The following is an 18,060-nucleotide window of genomic DNA, read 5'->3' as shown; positions in this document are numbered from 1 at the left end:
TTTCAAAATAAAAGGACTGCGCGCGCTCAGACTGCCTATGTGCGCATGAGCAGTGTAGAAATTTGAAATAAAAAGAAAAAACTTTAAAGGATTCAAGTTGAATATTGAGAGATGGCCGAATAACATATTAAGGTTTGATGTCTTTATTATGAGTAGATTTTTTGTAAAAGCAACAAAAATCTCAGCATACATTCTGCAGGTTAATTAAAGTCTGCATTTAAAATAAACAGATTTGGTTAATAGGCTATTAGTCCTAAGTGCCTGTGGCTTAAACTTAATAAAAAACTTTACAACTGCGATAATTATATATCTCAAAAGCAGCACAATTTACATAATTAAATATATAAAGTCAGGAGAGTTGCCAGAAAGGCAGGAAAATACACATTTATTAATTCTGTGTAAATCTGTGCTCTTGTTCAAAATGAATCACCTACGTGGCATCTACTGTGGAATCTAGAACAATAGAAAACGTATTAAATAATGACAGGCATTTTGGATTTCTAAACATTGACTGTTCTCTCATAGAGTTTTTGAGGGTCTTTGAAACATGCTTTTATTTTGAAAGCGAATTCACCTTGCATCCAGTGTGATTGTGGTTATGTACGGCTAGTTTCACACAGCTGAAAAAAGGGGAGCCAGTCTTCTTATTTGCAGAGATGCTGTATTTATGTATGGAATGGTGAGAGACACAGAGCAAAGGCAGAACCCTATCTGTGTAATGAAAGCTGGAGCCAAGGAAGAGGAACAGAGCTGAACCAAACTCACACACACAACAAAAAAGTTAGGCAGTAAGAGAACAAAAACCTCCATGGCTGAGAGAATGTGTGTGTGAGGGTGGGGGGGTGTTAATAGAAAGTAGGGTTCCCAGACAGGCAGCAAGAGCTGGAAATTCAGCAGCTCGCTCTCTCTCCTCCTGCTCGCTCTCTTTCTCTCATTGGGTCTATGTCTCTCACTCTATCTCCGGCATCTATAGTGGGGTGGGACCAGCTCCCTCTATGCACTCCAGCTGCGACTGTCTGTCAAATAATCGACCCCTCCCCCTTGTTGGCATAGACAGAGAGAGAGAGAGAGAGAGAGAGGAGGAGGGGGAAAACAGGGGCTCACACACAAAACAAAAGTTGCCCCTATTGAAGCGAAGGCACCCCATACTCTGCAAATTTTTACACCCTGCACACACACACACTTACACAGCTCCTTTTCTCAGCTCTTTGTGCCGTTCCTCTCACTGCACTTGATATAAGGGAGGGGAGGGACGTACGTGAAAGAATTCACATTCAAATAACTATGACTGTGACCAAGACTGAGCAGGAATGTTAATCTAATAATGTCGATGGAAGCTTAAGTATAAGGACAACTTTGAGAGGAGTTTGAAAAGACAGGAGAAAGAGGTGACTGGACTAAAAGAAGAAAGCAAAGAAAAGGAGAAGTCCCAAACGGAGGGGAAATGGCTGAGGTTTTGCATTCCACCGGCTTGGCAGTGCTATTTCATGTCCCAGAATGTTACTGCTCCATTTGTTCTTAATGAAAGACCTGGCCCAGCATGGACCATTACATTTAGATCTATTTACGTTCAACAAAGCCATTAAGAATTCATCCAACCAACATTACCTTCAAAAAGTGGTTTCCAAACTCTTGTATAACTTCTATCTCGTACGTGATCTGCAATATCACATTCCATTTAAGCCATTTAAGTATTGAGTGAGTTTCATAACCCTGTTTAAAAATCCATTAAGTGCTTTGGGATACTCATGGGAGCAGATATGAGAAAAGAAGGATTACTCACTTTCTCTATAAATCTACATGTGTGGCTTTTGCTTATCGTGTTTTTTTTAAGGGACCTTTGTCAGATTTCTATGCCTTATATTTAAATCTGTAGCCATCATTGATACAGATAAATGCTGACATCAGCATGCAAATTGTTCATTTTTTTTATATGGGTTAAAGGTAGGGTAGGAGATTTTGAAAACTCAGTGAGAGAGTTTTGAAAGTCAACACAACACAGGGTCGTCCCGGAGGATTGGCTGATGTTTTTAGCGTTTTATATCTTCTGCAGATGTTTAATATTCTTTGTTTTAATTCAAAGCTGCCTAATAATAGGTTGCTATCGGATTGTAAAGAGAAGTTACACTAATTTAACAAAAAGTGCATCAGAGTGAAATCTCCTACCTTTAATAGCATGTTCGCCAGCTGAAGCTGAAGTGTGTTAATTAATATTTGAGAATAACATAGCTAAATAGAAAGTATGGAAAGAAGAGTTTGCACCAAAATTTCACTGGAATATTGTGAGTCAAAATGATCAAGGCATAATTTTACCAAAAATGTATTGATAGTCCCAAGAAATATCAATCAATGGCTGAGCGAGGATCCCCTTGTGCTCAACTTCAGCCAGCCTCAGGAGCATCCTCACTGGTAAGCCTCTCTCAAGGCAGGCACAAACAAGTGCTCAAGGTCCACGGCTACTGGTCTGATAGGCCTCCTTCGACAGAGAGTGTAAGTACAAGGCTGAATGATGTTCAGGCGCACAATCGACGATGTGCCTGTAACACCTGCTGGTGGCCCAATAGGACATCAGGCCTGTGCAGAGGAACTTCAAATGGTATAGAGGATTGGGGTGACACCTTGTCTTATGTTTTAAAGCCATAATGATAGCTAGCAGTTGCCATCTGGTACTAACTAGTAGGCCAGAAGTTGTATAACATGCATTCTGCTGAGTGCTAAAAATAATAAGGTTACTTATTATGGTTGTGTGAACAAATGCATGCAATATTTTTGCTGACACTAATCACCATGGTAACCAAAAAAAAGGTGGTATGCAGGATTTAAACTGTAGGAAAAAATAACCAGTCACAAACATAAATGTAAAGCCACCTTATCAGCCTTACTCAACATAATATCATTATATTGAGGATGGTACCTACTTTCATATCTATGGACGTAAGAACTAATAATTAGCATTTAATGGGATAATAGTGTTTTGATCCAACTCATCAAATATAGATTTTTGTCTGGCAAAATGAAAACACATGCCCGTGCTGTTAAATGACAGATGAAGACAGAGTTGGATTCATCATCTCAATCTTCAATGAGACCAAAATGAATTAAAATGAGTGATACATTGTGTTTTAAAGAATAAGTTTCTTGAGTCCAGCTTGGTTTTGTAAAATAAATTATACACAGCAGTGTGTGAATAATCAGGAGTTATAATAATCAAAGCTCATGAAGTCAGCCTTAGTCTGTCAGAACACGTGGTGTGAAACAGATGGTAGAAAGGTTAATGTTCAGAAACAAGGCGCGCTTTGACAGCCAGACACCTCCAATGAAGCTACATCTGTTAAAATCACGATTCTGCCTCCATTCATGATGACAGAGGCAGAAAAAAACAGAAGAGATACAGTAAAGGGAGAATGGACTAGCAGTTGGAAAATATGTGCTGCCTTGTTAAAAATGTTTAATAATCGTTGGTTTCAAAGAGACTTTAATGACATTTAAGTTTATTTTTTCCCACTCTGCAACCATTTACCTTAAAAATATAATAGGGGCACTCTATAAAATGCACAAAAAGTGGACTTTAAAGGTAGGGTAGGAGATTTTAAAAAAGCCAGATTTTGAAAGTAAACACACGCCCCGTTCTCTCGGAACTCACCCCGAAGCCACACCTCCCAACCAGTCTGTGACTTCAGCCATCATGCACGTACCTCTCTGGTGCACGCAGAGCAGGAAGAGAGTGACAACCAGCCAATACTCCGCGCAGGTGCACCTCGTAGGATTGGCTGATGTTTTTAGTGTTTTATAGCTTCCACAGATGATTCATATTCTTCGTTTTAAAGCGAAACTGCCGAACTAATTGGTTGCTATAGGATTGTAAAGAGACGTTACACTAATTTAACAAAAAGTGCGTCAGAATGAAATCTCCTACCCTACCTTTAAAGATACATTTGCACAGAGAGCCTGTCAAACATTATGTATGCGTGAGAGGGCAAGATGATCTGCTACGAACTGACTGCTATTTATTCCAACAATGGCACAGTTTGTACAAAGAGAAAGCCCTTATCTAATGACTTTTACTATTATGTTTTATTTTCCCCTTGAAAAATGTCTAGTCAGCGATGCAGAGGATTACAGTCCAATCTATTGGGGAGCTTTTGTCTTGCAAAAAGGCAATTTTGCCTTCATTTAGGGAAATAAAGCTCTGTTAAAATGACATCACTTTAAATCAAATACATTTATTTTCTTTTTTTATGTTGAAATACTGTAATTGCGGAGCAAGATTTGTAATAAAACTACACTTGTATAACAGGATTAGTCTATTCCCTGCTTTCCATCTTGTCATGTGTAATTGGAACACTGAATGAGTCCACGAACATCAGTCTGAAGCTGATGGGCAGAAAATGTTTTCACATTTATTCTACTTGAGCATAACTTTTCTATCTGTCTGCTCCAGGGTATGTCTGTAAATAAGCTGTAAGTTAATCAGCAGTGTAAAGACTAGCAGTTTGTGACTCCTTTAGTGGGATAGGTCAGCATTCTTTTTGCCTGTTTCAGCAATGAATGATCAGCTTGAATGAGGTCCCTCAAGAATCAACACAAGGCGATTTCCTTGACTGATCCTGGGACTATATTCTGACAAAGCACTGCTACATGGAAGCAGAGATATCAAGCAGCCCCTGAAAACCCTCAACTTCCATCAACATACTGGCTCGGCTAGGCTGACTTCTCATACCAGAACCACACCTTTATGAGCCGCTCCACAGCCTGTGGACATGAGGATTAGGCCTAACACGAACAGGTGGTGTGAGTGTGGAGGACGTGACTGGTCCTGTTGAGCCTGGTCATCGAAAGCAGAGACATTTCCCACTCGCAACAGCACAAACACTTGCAGAGGCTGTATACTGCACCACACTCACACCACAAAATCTGTTTCCCCACTCATCTAAGTCAGTGAATAACCCAATTTCATACAATGGTGTTGTGTTCCTTTAAGGTAGTAGACACAGATTTATCAATCACCCCTCATATGTTCACTCTCTCTGAAGCAGTCTGCCCTCTCTGCCCTGTCTTTTTTCATTTCAAACACCAAAATACAGAAAACGACAGCCCTGCAGCCTGCCTCCAGTGTACATCAGTACAAACGATGTGATTTTCAGATGTGCATGCATGTGTGTGAGCAACCCTGTGACACAGGGAACAGCAAGGGTTTGCAAAATCCCAGGCGCTCTGATGTCCAGTCTCTTTTTTTCTACATTCTGCCCAGATGTGTAGTAGTGCCTCTCAGCCAGGGGCAATGCCACAACTCATTAAGTCAGTCAGTTGGAGTGCAAAGTCAATAGGTGGACCTGACTTTGTGGTAATAATCTGAAGTAAAGAATTACACTGCTGCAGCAAAGAATTGACACCGCTCCAGTGAGCACAGGTAAGGTGGATGAGGGATGATTTAGAGAGACTAGCAAGAGGGTTGCTTCCGTTACCATCAAGGAGAGCTGAGACGTTCCTAGGTGAAGTACCCAACCAAGAGTTGGGTTGCCCCCTTTTGAGTTGATTCATCCACTGTTGAGCTAGTTGGTCTTGAGGGGGTATTATCATTATCTGTCTGCTTTAGTTGTATTTTGAGCTAAACTTTGAATGCAACAATCCAGATGAATATTAGCTTGATTTGGACAGGAATGCATGGCTGAAACACTGATTAATTCTGCTGTGTAATCAACTGAAGCGTTCATGTTGTTGCAATGTTCATTAAAGAACTCAAAATTCCAAAGAAAGTCCCAAGAAGTGTCCATTTCCTCCTCAAACCTCCCATACATACCAGGACTCAAAACTGCTTCTGTTCCTCATTTGATCATCATTTACATGCTTGTAAGTCATGTTGTAAAAATGTCGCACAGGTATGTTAAACTCGTGGGGATAATTAAATCAGTGCTTTGAAGAACTCCTCCAACAATAAAAGTTCTCAAGAGACTGTTTTCAATTAAGGTTTTTCAAGTGAAGGGAGCCAGGGTCCAGCCTTGTTTACAAAACCTGCCGGACACTGGGAAGGGTTAAGGTCACATTCCTCAGGTGGCACTGATTTATTTTAAACACATGGGCCGGGGTCTGAATTTAACAGCCAAGCCCAAATGTCTCTTATGGACATCTTGAAGAACATAAGTACACTTCTGTGTATATGTGTGGTGAAGGAAATGGGGGCAGCTTTTTAGATGCCTCTTTGAGTGCTTTTTGTGAGCATAATGGTTTAATGGATTGTGATCAAATGGCAGAAAGGTGCACCAGGACAGGCATTAAGTCCACCAACGTTAAGGCCGAGTTGAAGGATGAAGGAAGGTTTGAGCCGCCCCCAGAGGAATATAAATAGCCCCACAGTACAAAAGGCTTTTCCACTGCCTCCCCTTCAAACCTCGCTCTCCTTGTTCACCTGACCAAGAGGAATATATGCACAACCCCAACCTTGAGTAAAAATTCCTGTCAGCCTCTGAGATGAGACTCCAAAAAGGGATTTACCCCCACACTTTAAGCAGTTAGCACTGTGTTTCATGGGCTACTGCCTAAAAACTTGACTTTTAGTGTTGACATGGGGTTAATAAAAGATTATATTTAGGACAGTAATGGCACATGCTCTCTGCTTTGTTAATACTGCATTGCCTTTTTTACACTTCAAATTAACCTGAATGTGTCAGCTCAACGTGTAAAGATGGGCCACCTTCTCCACACAATGGCTGCAAGGACAGAGCTAATAACATTAACGTATCATCTTCAGCAAGTCTGAAAGGCATGTGCTCGCATAATACGACAAGCGAAAATATAACCAAGAAGGAAGGCCAGGCTTCTCAATGCAAGAGAGGGCATGTGATGATGGAGCGCAGAGAGGCAGGAATCGATGGCGATATGGAAGAAGAAGGCGTAGGATCAGAGCAACTTCCAGTCTTTTTGGCTGTCTGCAGCATTTATGAAAATCCACCTGAACAACGCTGCTGCTCAGTTTGTCTCATTAGAATTCTGCAAAGATGATTCCAAAATATGAGCAGAAACATTTGATTTTAATGTGGCGTTTCTGCAGGCTGCTCCATAATGAGAGGAAAATGTTTTAGGAAGGATACAGTGTGGTATACCAAAATAAACAAGGCAGACACTTTCACACCAAGGTAATTAGGGTTTTTTATGGGAGGCAAGACAGTTTATGATGCCACAGTAAGGGAAGAAGACAGGAATATATAGGAGGGGAGCAGGGGTGAACTAAGGCTCATTGTTAGGCAGGTGATTTACGAGGGTAAGGGGGCTCCCGAGCCCTGCCAGTGCGTGGATAGATCTTCTGTCGCTATAGCACCCTTAGCTCTTTGTATCCATTGTGCCTAGACAGGACTGGGGGGCTGTGGGTTATACGGGATGAAAGCGGGTGGAGGGAGGCTGGAGCGATTGTTGGTTGAGTGCTGTGGTGCCATCGCAGGGCCGGGGCCTGTACATCTTCAGCACAGACAGCAGCACAGATCAAAGGCTGCACTGTTCCCTCTCTCTAAAGCTCACAAGCCTTTGAAAACTTCCCACAACATTTGCACAAAGGGATGATATGCCTCAGCTCTGCTAGAAGCCCACTGAATCTAGTATCTGAATACCAAACAGCAACATTTTATGATATCCACAGTGAAAAAAAAATTACCCCAAGTTTCCAGAGTGACTTTTTTGCAACCAAAGATAGGATGTACGCATGTGCCTGGGCAGCGGCTGTGGGTAGATAGATTAGCCGTGTCTGGTGTGTATGAAATAAGGTCACCTTCTTTCCTTTGCTACAGGCAGACATGCTTGTCTGAGTGCTGTCTGCCATTCTCCACACATAGAAGTGTCACCATGCACCACTTGACCTTTCAGAGCCAGCACGATAACACCCCTTAAGGCAAAAATCAATTACCAAGGGCAACGTGATATCAAATAAGGAACGGGTATGATGTTAGCATGTGAGTGATCACATGGTGGGGCTATCTATGCATGTGGATTTTAATTCTCCTTGATCCGTGTCACTGAATCTCTACTGATAATTTCATCAGACAAGCTAATGGAGTGTCCGACAGCTTTGTTCTGATTTTTCTCACAGGACAACATAGTAGCATAAACACTCTAATTCTTTTCCTTGGCGGCCATTCACTAGGTGTTATATTGAAGTGAATAAGGATTAGAATTCAATTAGAAAGTAGGGCAGTGCTGTTTACAAGAACCTCTACCACACACACATACAGTATAATCATGTGTGGACATCATGCAGGGACAAAACAAACAAAATAAAAGAACTTTTTATAATAAGAATGAGCTGAACTACAATATTATTTCATTCAATTCAGTTGCATGAACTTGAATTACAATGGGTGATGCAAACCAGAGAAAAACAAGACCTTAGCATGACATTCTTAAAAAGTTTCAACTATTCTTTATTGTCTTTCTAATCTGTGTATCAAAACAAAGTCAACAACCATGCAAATAGCCTTTAACTATGCTGAGGGGCTCACAGTGACAAAAAAGACAGCAGATTTTATCCTCTGGGTACCATGAATATGTGCACCAAGTGTCTTTTCCCTTGACTGATTGACACCATCCTGCCACTGGAGTGCCCACACCCTCTTGTGTAAAACGGTTATGTTCACATGAACATTAGCCAACAGATTTCTCAGTGAACTCAAAAGACTACAAATCATCTTGAGTTTAAATGTGATGTGGAAATGACTGCTACATACTGTACTCCTGCCAAATCATCACTGTATGATTTATTTGAGTCGTTTGGCAGGGCTGGATCACATAAAATCAAGACACTATGTTTGAGAGCTTGACTAAAAAAAAAAAAAAACAGCATCTCATTGGACTGTCTGAAGTGACCAATCATTAACTGCTGTGCTGTTTGCATTAACCCGCAGCATCTCTTTGAGCTGATATATAATTTGCCTCATCTTTATTTGCTCCCCGCTGAGCCGGCTGTGTTAAAAGGCTAACAATACTGATAAAGGCAGATAAAAGTGTTGCCCACTGATGTTTCGACACAGTCTGCTCCGAGATAAGCACCCCGTAGCGGAGTGCTATCTACATCAGTGGCTTATCACGCTCATTAGGTGTCTAGTTGCATCTGATTTTGTTAAATTGACTTGGTCCCCATTTACGTTCATGGACTTAACTTTAAATAATGGCAGGCCTCATTGAGCCTGGCCCTGGGGTTGGGAATTTGAACTTTCGGTTACTGATCCATGCTCCATTTAATCCATCATGCAGCCTGAGGATCGTATGCGAGTGTGTGAGGAAAACTGAGCAAGGAGCAGACAGAGATAAAGAGAACAACCTGATGCATTTATCATATCGCCTCATTATGTGGATGGAGCGAGTCTCAAGGTACGCACATACTGACAAGGCAAAGGCCCTGACCTGCACACAGGTGCTGTCTGAACCAGAGACTATGATCAACATCCCCTTCTAGCTTCCCACCTCAGCAAGTTGAAGAATATGTAGAATCTGCGGCCAAGGAATGCATTTTGATGTTATTCTAGATATGGATCAAGATGTTATGCCATTCTCGTGTCTCAACACCCTACCCTTCACTCCCCATATGCGACAGTTTTCACTGGTCCTACAATAATCCTGTCAAATGTTCACCTCTGATCTCTCTTTGCACCAATTTTGGTAGGTACTGACCATTGGCTATAGAAAGATGGGATGGGATGACAGCTTCCCAAAAGTGAAGCCAAGACAGATTGATCGCCCCCTGTTGGCTGACTGCAGTATAGATCATAAACGTATCCATTTTAGTGGACAGGAATACCGACTCAGCTATAAACTAAAAGTACTCCTCAGATGTTTTTTGTTTTTCCAGAGATAGTTTATGGCTAGTTTTTATCATGCCGATCTATGTGCTCATTTTCCCAACACATCTGTATTTTATTAGTTATTGTTTGCTAAAAAAGGAGGACGTAACATCAAGCTTAGCAGCCAAAAGAGCAACAAAGCTACTGGCTTGACACGGAAGTGGACGAGTGTTTGGGCAGAACAGTAACTCTGGACCTCTACTGCACAGACTCTGGTTTTTCTCCCATAAGAAAGATGTGTTTTATTTGTACAATGAGTGGAGACAGAATGCATGTTGTCCATTGCTCATCGCCGCGCTCAGTGTTATGCTAAAGAGTGTATGTAACATAGTATATCAAAGTATATCTGTAATTCCTGGTGACATGGAATAGCAGGTAGATTTGGTCATGCACTTTTACACTCCAAACATCCAAGTCAGAGTATGTACATGATCTGCGTGTGATAGCAGAAAAGAGTATGTTCACTTCCTGTCATGTTAAGCACTCTCCAGTAAGTCACTGTTGCACACAACCACAAAATCAGCAGATTACCTTTGTGGTGGTTGAGGATTTTACAAGTTTGCTGCTATACTTTCCCTGCATCCTCTTCATTATTCCTTCATGAAACCAAATTGGCATCAAACCTTTTTAAAATGAACACTGACATGACTGTTAACAAAATGCGACTGCAGGCAAAAACAACCAAATGTAGGCAAAGCAGTTCCATCTCTGCAAGTCTTGCTACATTAATAAAACATGAGGCTGCCTCCTTTAGCGTGATTAAAGGTGATGTGTCGAGGTACCGCACGTGTAGCATCGCCAAATTGTGCTTTCAAATTCTACTTAGTAAAACATGTGTACAGTCTGAAAGGCTTTCTTCAAAGAAGTGATCATACCCAAGAGTAAAAATGTGAGACATGCTATGAGACACAGTCACACCTTCAAAGACTGAAAATAAACAGAATAATAACATTTCACGCAACCTCACAATGGTTAATAACACAAAAGTCTTTAACGTTTTCTCTCAACAGTGTGTAGATTGTTACTCTTGTTGTGGTTGCCGACAGTCATTTCGACATCTTACATTTTCCTGCCCTAGTACAGTCAGCCAGCATTGATAGAAGCCCTGACCAGGGTACTGTCATCCCCCAGACGCCGGTCAGAGCAGGGTGAAAGGCCACATCCAATCTTGCAGCGCCACCAAACAATATCAAAGACCAGTGGGCGAAAGGAGATAGGATTGGATGGCAAGCAGTGGCGTAGAAGAAGGAGGCAAAGGAAGGCAGAATGAGGGGTTGAATCTCATCAGCTTGCTTTTAAAGTCAGAGTCAGATTATTGCACAACATCCAAGACAGTGAGTTCAGACAATGGAAACAAGGGTCCCAGATCACAGAGGAACTGAACAGAGAGATTACGGAGTCCCATGATGAAAGAGCAATGACTGTGAGCAAACATGGCGATGGGATGAGCTTGCTCTGATGGAAGAAGCAGGAGACACATGGAAGCACGAGGCTGGTGGTTGAAAGGAGACAGGCAGGGGCGGGGTGGGGGAGCAGGGTTAGCCAGCATGCTGGCATCCATTACCTGCATCACCACTTGCTGCCATGCCAGTGGCTGGCTGGTGGAAGGGTTCGGAGGCAGGTTGGCACGCTCTAGCTGCAGGGTGACGTTGCGGCGCTCCTCCTCCAGGGCTCGGGTCAATTGCTCAAAACGCGCCTCCTGCTCTTTCACCGAAGCAAGGATGCTGGCAGCCGAGCGAACGTCATAGTCCTCCATGTCCAGTGTTGGTTGCGGTTGTACAGATCTTCCAAGTTGGGAAGGGAGGGAAGAGAAGGGAGGAGGAGGAGGAGGAGGAGGAGGAAGGGGCACCAGGTCATTAAAAGACACCCAGACTCAACAGTCTGAGTCACATCCACAAGTGAACACATGCCTCAAGTTCTAATACAAGATATGTTTTCTGGCCAACAGGACATTAGTATGGCTTACTGAATATCCAGGCAGAGAGGGTGATTGTGCAGAGTCTGTCTGTTACTGACAGATCTGTTTAACTCGGATTGTGTTTTTTGAGCCAACACCCTGAAGGGACGTGATCAAATACACTTAACGAAGGGAGACCACATGGGGGGGAAGTCACTGATACTCCAGGCCAGCATGACAAATAAATATATAATACGGACATTACTGGCATCAAAGATAAAATCCAACATTGTTGCTAAAGCATCAGGGCAAAACAATGAAAAATGATCCACCTATTCTTAAACAAAAAAAGAAAATAAAGCATTTCCAACTCACAAAAAACAAATAAACAACAACAACAGCTTGTTTCTGGGCATCCAAAAAGGTGGAAAGGAATGATCTCACCCTTACAAATGAACAATCACAGCCAACATGGAGGAACGGCACTGCCATTAGAAATAGTCATGCACAGAGCCATAATGCATTCTGACACACAAGCACTGTTGCAGGCACAAATCCAACACATGCAAGATTCCCACAGCTATCCATACAGACACCCAGGTCTGATATCTCTCTGTCACACACACACACACACACCCACACACACACACACACATGCTGTCTATCATAAACAATCATGATTTCCAGATAACGTTTTGCAAGCCACAGTCTGTATCACTGTCACACACACACACGCTGATATCCATAACCGATGGTGGCATGATATCAAGGGGGGGGTCGACGACACAATAACAAATAGAGAGTTGGAAATACCAAAATCTGCAATACAGACCGAGTAGATAAGCAGGCAGAGAGGTGTTAGAAAACAGACATCCCCCACTCTAACAGAGGCAGAGGGACAGAGCAGCGAGAAGAACGGAGAGCTGGGAGATAAGGGAAAGAAAAACAAAGGGAAGACAAAAGAGAAAAAAGAACCAGATTAAAACAGAAAAGTATCAGACAGCATGTGGGTCTTTCAAATGTGTGATAAATCCAAAAGTCATTTGTCAAAGTATTGGACATTAGCACAGCAACAAAAGAAGCATGATGTGTCCCCCATACTTGAACAGAGCTCTTTGTACTATTTACATAAAATCTTTATTGCACTTGCAATTAATTGGTTTGAAATTTGAAACAGGCCTTTTTCACAGCATTAACCACATGTTTACAAGGCTATCAAGGTGACACGTTCTGGCCCCAACCAGGAGATTTAACATGCACTCTAGCTCACAGGGCACATGGCTGTGTAAACATTACTCAGTCCTCTGGTGGGGATGTGATGGAACAGAAATGATGAGGACCATCCTGCCAAAAATAGCTAATATTAGACAATACTAATAGATTTCGCCAACATATTTGAAGCCATTTTCTTGTTACAGTGTTATATGTTGTACATGACGTTTTAAAAAACTTAGTTCACAGCCAAATCTCACTAATCTAACACTGTGGTTTCCATCAGAAAATCTGAGGACGAAATGTCATTTCTGGAAAAAAAATGAAAAAAATAATGACAATCGCGGATGCAACCATTAGAATCTTAAACAGGTTGGATTAGAGTGTATGTACGTCTGAGCCTGTGTGTGCACAAAATGTATTCATTTATTACTATAGGACCCGGCGAGCGTGATGCCCTTATTCCCTTTGAAGCACACAATCCCTCTTTGATGTTTGTTGCATGCTGATCATTTATTTATCTGAAGAGGAGTCTCTTCTTCCTCACAGAAAGGAAGAAGTACACATCGAAGTCTACCATTAAACACCACCCCACCCCCTATTTTCATATCAGGAAACTACAATGTTGTACAAATTAAGGTGTCAGTATTCCTGGCTGGTTCACAGTCACCAGATGGAATTTTTGTTTTAAAATAGAAACAGTTCTGGACATCTAGAAATATCACCCATGTCTATTTTCAGAGGTATCCACTAAAGATACAACAGGGTTCTAAGAGCCATGTTGATTGGACATACTTGGTGATAGACTCTAATGATTCACACCCCTTGAGGGTTGGGAAGGGAAGGGCCCCCTCAACAGAGCCATTACTTCCTGAGTCATAAAGGGAATAATATGGCAGGCATGTCAGCTACACCCCTCAGCTTATCAGTAAACACCAACTTCTGGCCCTACTTAAAATAACCCAGAATGCACAGGGAGGGGCATCTGAAGAATTCCCCCTCTGCCACCATGACAGCTCTGTGTTTTTTGTTTTTTTCCTAAAGCCTTGGTCCAGCAGATGTTTGCTAATGGCTTGGGTCAGAGGGGACAAAAACACAGCCATGGTCTGCATGTTTAACCCCATCCTCAATTACACACGCCCTAGTTACTCCCAGATTTATGTGCTGGAAAAATATAAAAGTACCACTCCAAGGGCAAGAGCGTTGTTTGTAGATGCCACCATAGGAAAAAAAAAAAGAAATAATACCAAAAAGAAACTGAAGAAATGTTTAATTAATTCCACAAAGAGAACTGGGTTAGATTCGACTACTCTTAAGGCGTAAACATCTTTAATTAAAAGGAAAGAAACAGGCTAATGTTCCATGTGTGGAGTCGATGCTTCACTTGTTCCGTTGCAAGGTTTTTCTTGATGATAAATGCACTTCAGCACAAAAATCCCTCCGATCTAAAAATAGCTTTTGCAATAAATATATCTGCGTGGCCACAAATTTTGAGCGAGGATCGGCAGATGAGATGCAGCGCCGGCCGCTCACTTCAAAGGCTCGCTGGAAAATCCGGTAATAAATCCTTGGCACTTTATTCATCAGGTCTGTTGGACTCCCCTAAAACAAATCTTCCAATGACAAGAGCCTCTGCCATCACAAGCCTCTCAGAGGTAAAATGGCACACATTTCAACAGATGTTACTCCTAAGAACAGCTTTAAATGTGTGAGCACATCAAAACTTCAATATCCCAAGATTCCCCTCTAGCAAAACAACTTATTTTCAGTAATGTGTCATATATATATATATTTGTTAGTGTTTAATTTTTCCACCGAAGCGTGGGCCGATTGGTATGAGAGTGCCATCCGCTGACATACAGCAGGATTTATGGCTGCTGATGCTGTACTCCAGCAGTTACCTCTCACTGACATTTGAAACCACCGATGTGAAAAGTTGCCATGTGCATCTGTAAAAAGAACCGACACCCTTCATGCTTGCATGCCAGTGGGTATTTTGTGAGGTTGAGGACAGTCAAATGAGGTGACACCCTGTCAAGAAAAGCATACCATACGTGTCCATATGTTTTAGCAATTTAAACTCATTGGCTTTTGCATAGTTTACGTACTGTTTTTATATTTATCTCAGAGACAATTGATACGTGTGTGTACAGAGGAGCTTGGATGGGGGTTGGGAACAGATTGTGAGGTAAAGGATGAGGATAATTGAGTGTGACCATCGGTGCCCGATATTGAGTTAGGAACATTCACCTGATTAGGGACTAGGTGGGTGGTGAGGTCCTTCTCCCACCACTAACCACCCCCCTCGCCACCAATTTGCCCCTTTTCCAGAGGCAGCTCAAATTAATACCTTGCCTAAACCCATCTGAGGATGCAGCTCTCAGTAGCACAATTGGGTACTTAAAAACACCTGCTTCTCCTCTTCCTACTGTGTGTGTGTGTGGGTGTGGGCCAGTCTTTAATCTCCTTTTGCTTTTGCTGATAATACATTCATAGTCAGAAGACAAATTGGTAATATTAGTGGCATTGCTCCACTTTAAACTGTCATTTCAGAGCCACTAATTTCAGCCTCTTAAGAGATTTTTTCCCCTCCTTCACTAAGCTGCCCAATATTTCAAAGCTCTTATGGGGGGGTGTGACTGACAGTTAAGCGGTTCATCATAATGACAGATATTCATCTGCTGTGTTTGAAACTCTTTTTGCATCTCATTAAAAGCTTTACAGCGGGACATGACAATGTTTGAAAGTATCGATTTTGCAGGCTGGCTGCCAGGTAGTGATTGTTTCAGGGTCAATGACAGCAATTTCCAATAAAAATCCAATATTATGATTGGCACTTCACGCATATGTAAGTGACTAAAAGGATCCTACCTAGAGAAAATAAATAAATAAATAAATAAAGAATAAATGCCTTGTCACCACAATTGATCCTCCCTCCAATTTAGGATTCCAGTCGCCATGGCTTTGAGCAACATTAAAGTGAGCGCTAATGCCCAGAGGAGTATCGTAGAGTGATGCCAGGATAAGCAAAGCTCAGTGAGGTGCGTGGAGTCCATGGCTGATCACTTTCACAGCCAGAAGAAAAAGGAATTCAGCTGTTGTTTACTATCCATATCTTATTTCATCCTTTTCCTTTGAACCGCCTTGCTATGAGGAGGATTTTTAGGCCGGGAAAAACACTAGAGGAGCACACACACACACGAAACACACATCTTTGTTACTTTCTTAGAAGAAGATATGGAACAGTTGCTTTGCACTTGTAGAGATGCTCATATGAAGTGAGTACAGAATATTTGGTTCATGTTTAGATGCCCTCTCTTCCATTTCAAAGTGTGAGACTGCTTTATATTCTCAGGTGTTTAGTCTTAGTTCATGCATTTAGAAAACCAGCGAAGTCAAACATTTTTTTCATTGCAGGGCAGAGCAAAACATAAATTAAAAACACTCTTGTGAAAAATATATGAATCGATATAAAGTGCTACTGATACAAACATCACAGTGTTCAAATGTGTCCTTTCTTTAAGAAAACGTCTGAAAGCAAAGGCAAGGCAAAGAGAGAAAGTCTTTTGCTTCACATAAGACACTCAAATTGTAATTAAGTGTCTCAGGTTGTATCTAACTACAGGTGACAGACTTCAAACACTCAATTACACAGTTGAGTCTGTCTTCAGAGAGTGGACCAGAACAAACACCCTCTCCCCATTCAGCTCCACAATCTGAGAGGAGAACTACTGACATTTACCTCAACTGATTCAACTGTGCGAATTATTGAAATTTGAGCACATTTCCTGAAGGGGGAAAAAAAGCTTCTGAATGTATTGAAATAAAAAAATCATACAAGGTACTTCGGCGACAAAGTGAAGTGAAGCTCCCTCAAGGAAAGATAACAGAGAAAGTGAAAGTCTTGGATTTGCAAGTCTTAAAAAATCTGTCAGGAAATGTAATTACTACAATAATGAACTGAACAAAGTGATTAAAGAAGGCTGGAGGTGAGAGAGAGAGAGAGAGAGAGAGAGAAACAGAGGTATGTACCTTTGATGTTGGTGAGTGCCGTCAGACCACAAGTAGACGGAGGATAGGTGTAGCTCGGTTGAAGTCGGCTCGTTTGTTTAGTCCGCCAGGGGAGATCTGTGGATAAGAAAAAAAGAAACACAACAACATGAAATATAAGCAATTCTGACACATGGCTCTTATATAATAGAGTATACAGCATAATCATAGGGTGCGACAACTGGAACACAATAAAGTGCCTCATTCTGTGCTGAAAATCTCACCTTCGGTGTACCACATAGATCTGTTTAGGGCCCACTACACTGTTGTACTTATACATATATTTTGGTAGATATGACTTGCAAATAAAGTTTCACTTTTATGCAGACGACACTAATTTATACACTCAGCGCCATCAGTAGTCTTTCCACTTTTACTTCCACAATTATTTCAAGTTTGTGACTTGACCAGTAGCACTACACTGTTAGAGGCATAGACTATATGTAACTTTATGGGCAGAAGTGGTGATGGATGGTAGGCAGTGCGTGCTACTGGACCTGACCAATCAGAGCAATTTTGATTATTTCCCACTTGGAGATGCTACAAAAAAGCTAAAGCAAGGATCTTAAGAATTTTATGAAGACATGATCACATTACACTTGGCCAGGCTTCACTGCTTTTTGGTTCATTTTTTAAATTGATGTAAAACTTTCAACACTAACAAGTGAAGCCACAAAATGACAGTGTAGTTTTACCAGCTTATGCCTTTACTGTGAAAGTGTTCAATTTTTGGAAAACCTTGCCTGAGGTATTTATGTGGCATTTAGATGTGGTGATAGCGGATAGAAAACCCAGGGAAGTGTAAAAATGTACAACTATGCAACAGGCTAAGAAGGTCTAATGATCCATTCTTCTCAAATATGTGAGGCGGAACGATGTCTGGCCAATATCTGAATTCTAATAATGATGCAACACTTGCTCAATACCAATATGTCTCTGACCTTAGCATTCACACTGTACCGCCTCAGAAATATAGACATCACAGGCACAAAGAAAGAAAAAGGCCAGCGTCCAATACCATGCCACAAATTGGTTTTGATGCTTCATACCATGGGATGAATCATGCTGCCATACACA

General features: G+C 41.6%; 1 protein-coding gene across 1 annotated transcript in view; it reads right to left on the bottom strand.

The window, feature by feature from the left end:
- The window catches only part of arvcfb (ARVCF delta catenin family member b), a 176,818-nt gene that overhangs the window by 92,071 nt on the left and 66,687 nt on the right, over positions 1-18,060 (bottom strand). The window contains exon 3 of the mRNA XM_028413828.1: positions 16,966-17,061. The gene's annotated coding sequence lies outside the window, so the exon portion shown is untranslated. The remainder of the gene's footprint in view (positions 1-16,965; positions 17,062-18,060) is intronic.

Source organism: Parambassis ranga, chromosome 9 (genome assembly GCF_900634625.1).
Source record: "Parambassis ranga chromosome 9, fParRan2.1, whole genome shotgun sequence".
NCBI lineage: Eukaryota > Metazoa > Chordata > Actinopteri > Ambassidae > Parambassis > Parambassis ranga.
Note: the sequence above shows the minus strand (reverse complement) of the source record. Positions and strands in the feature narration are given on the sequence as shown.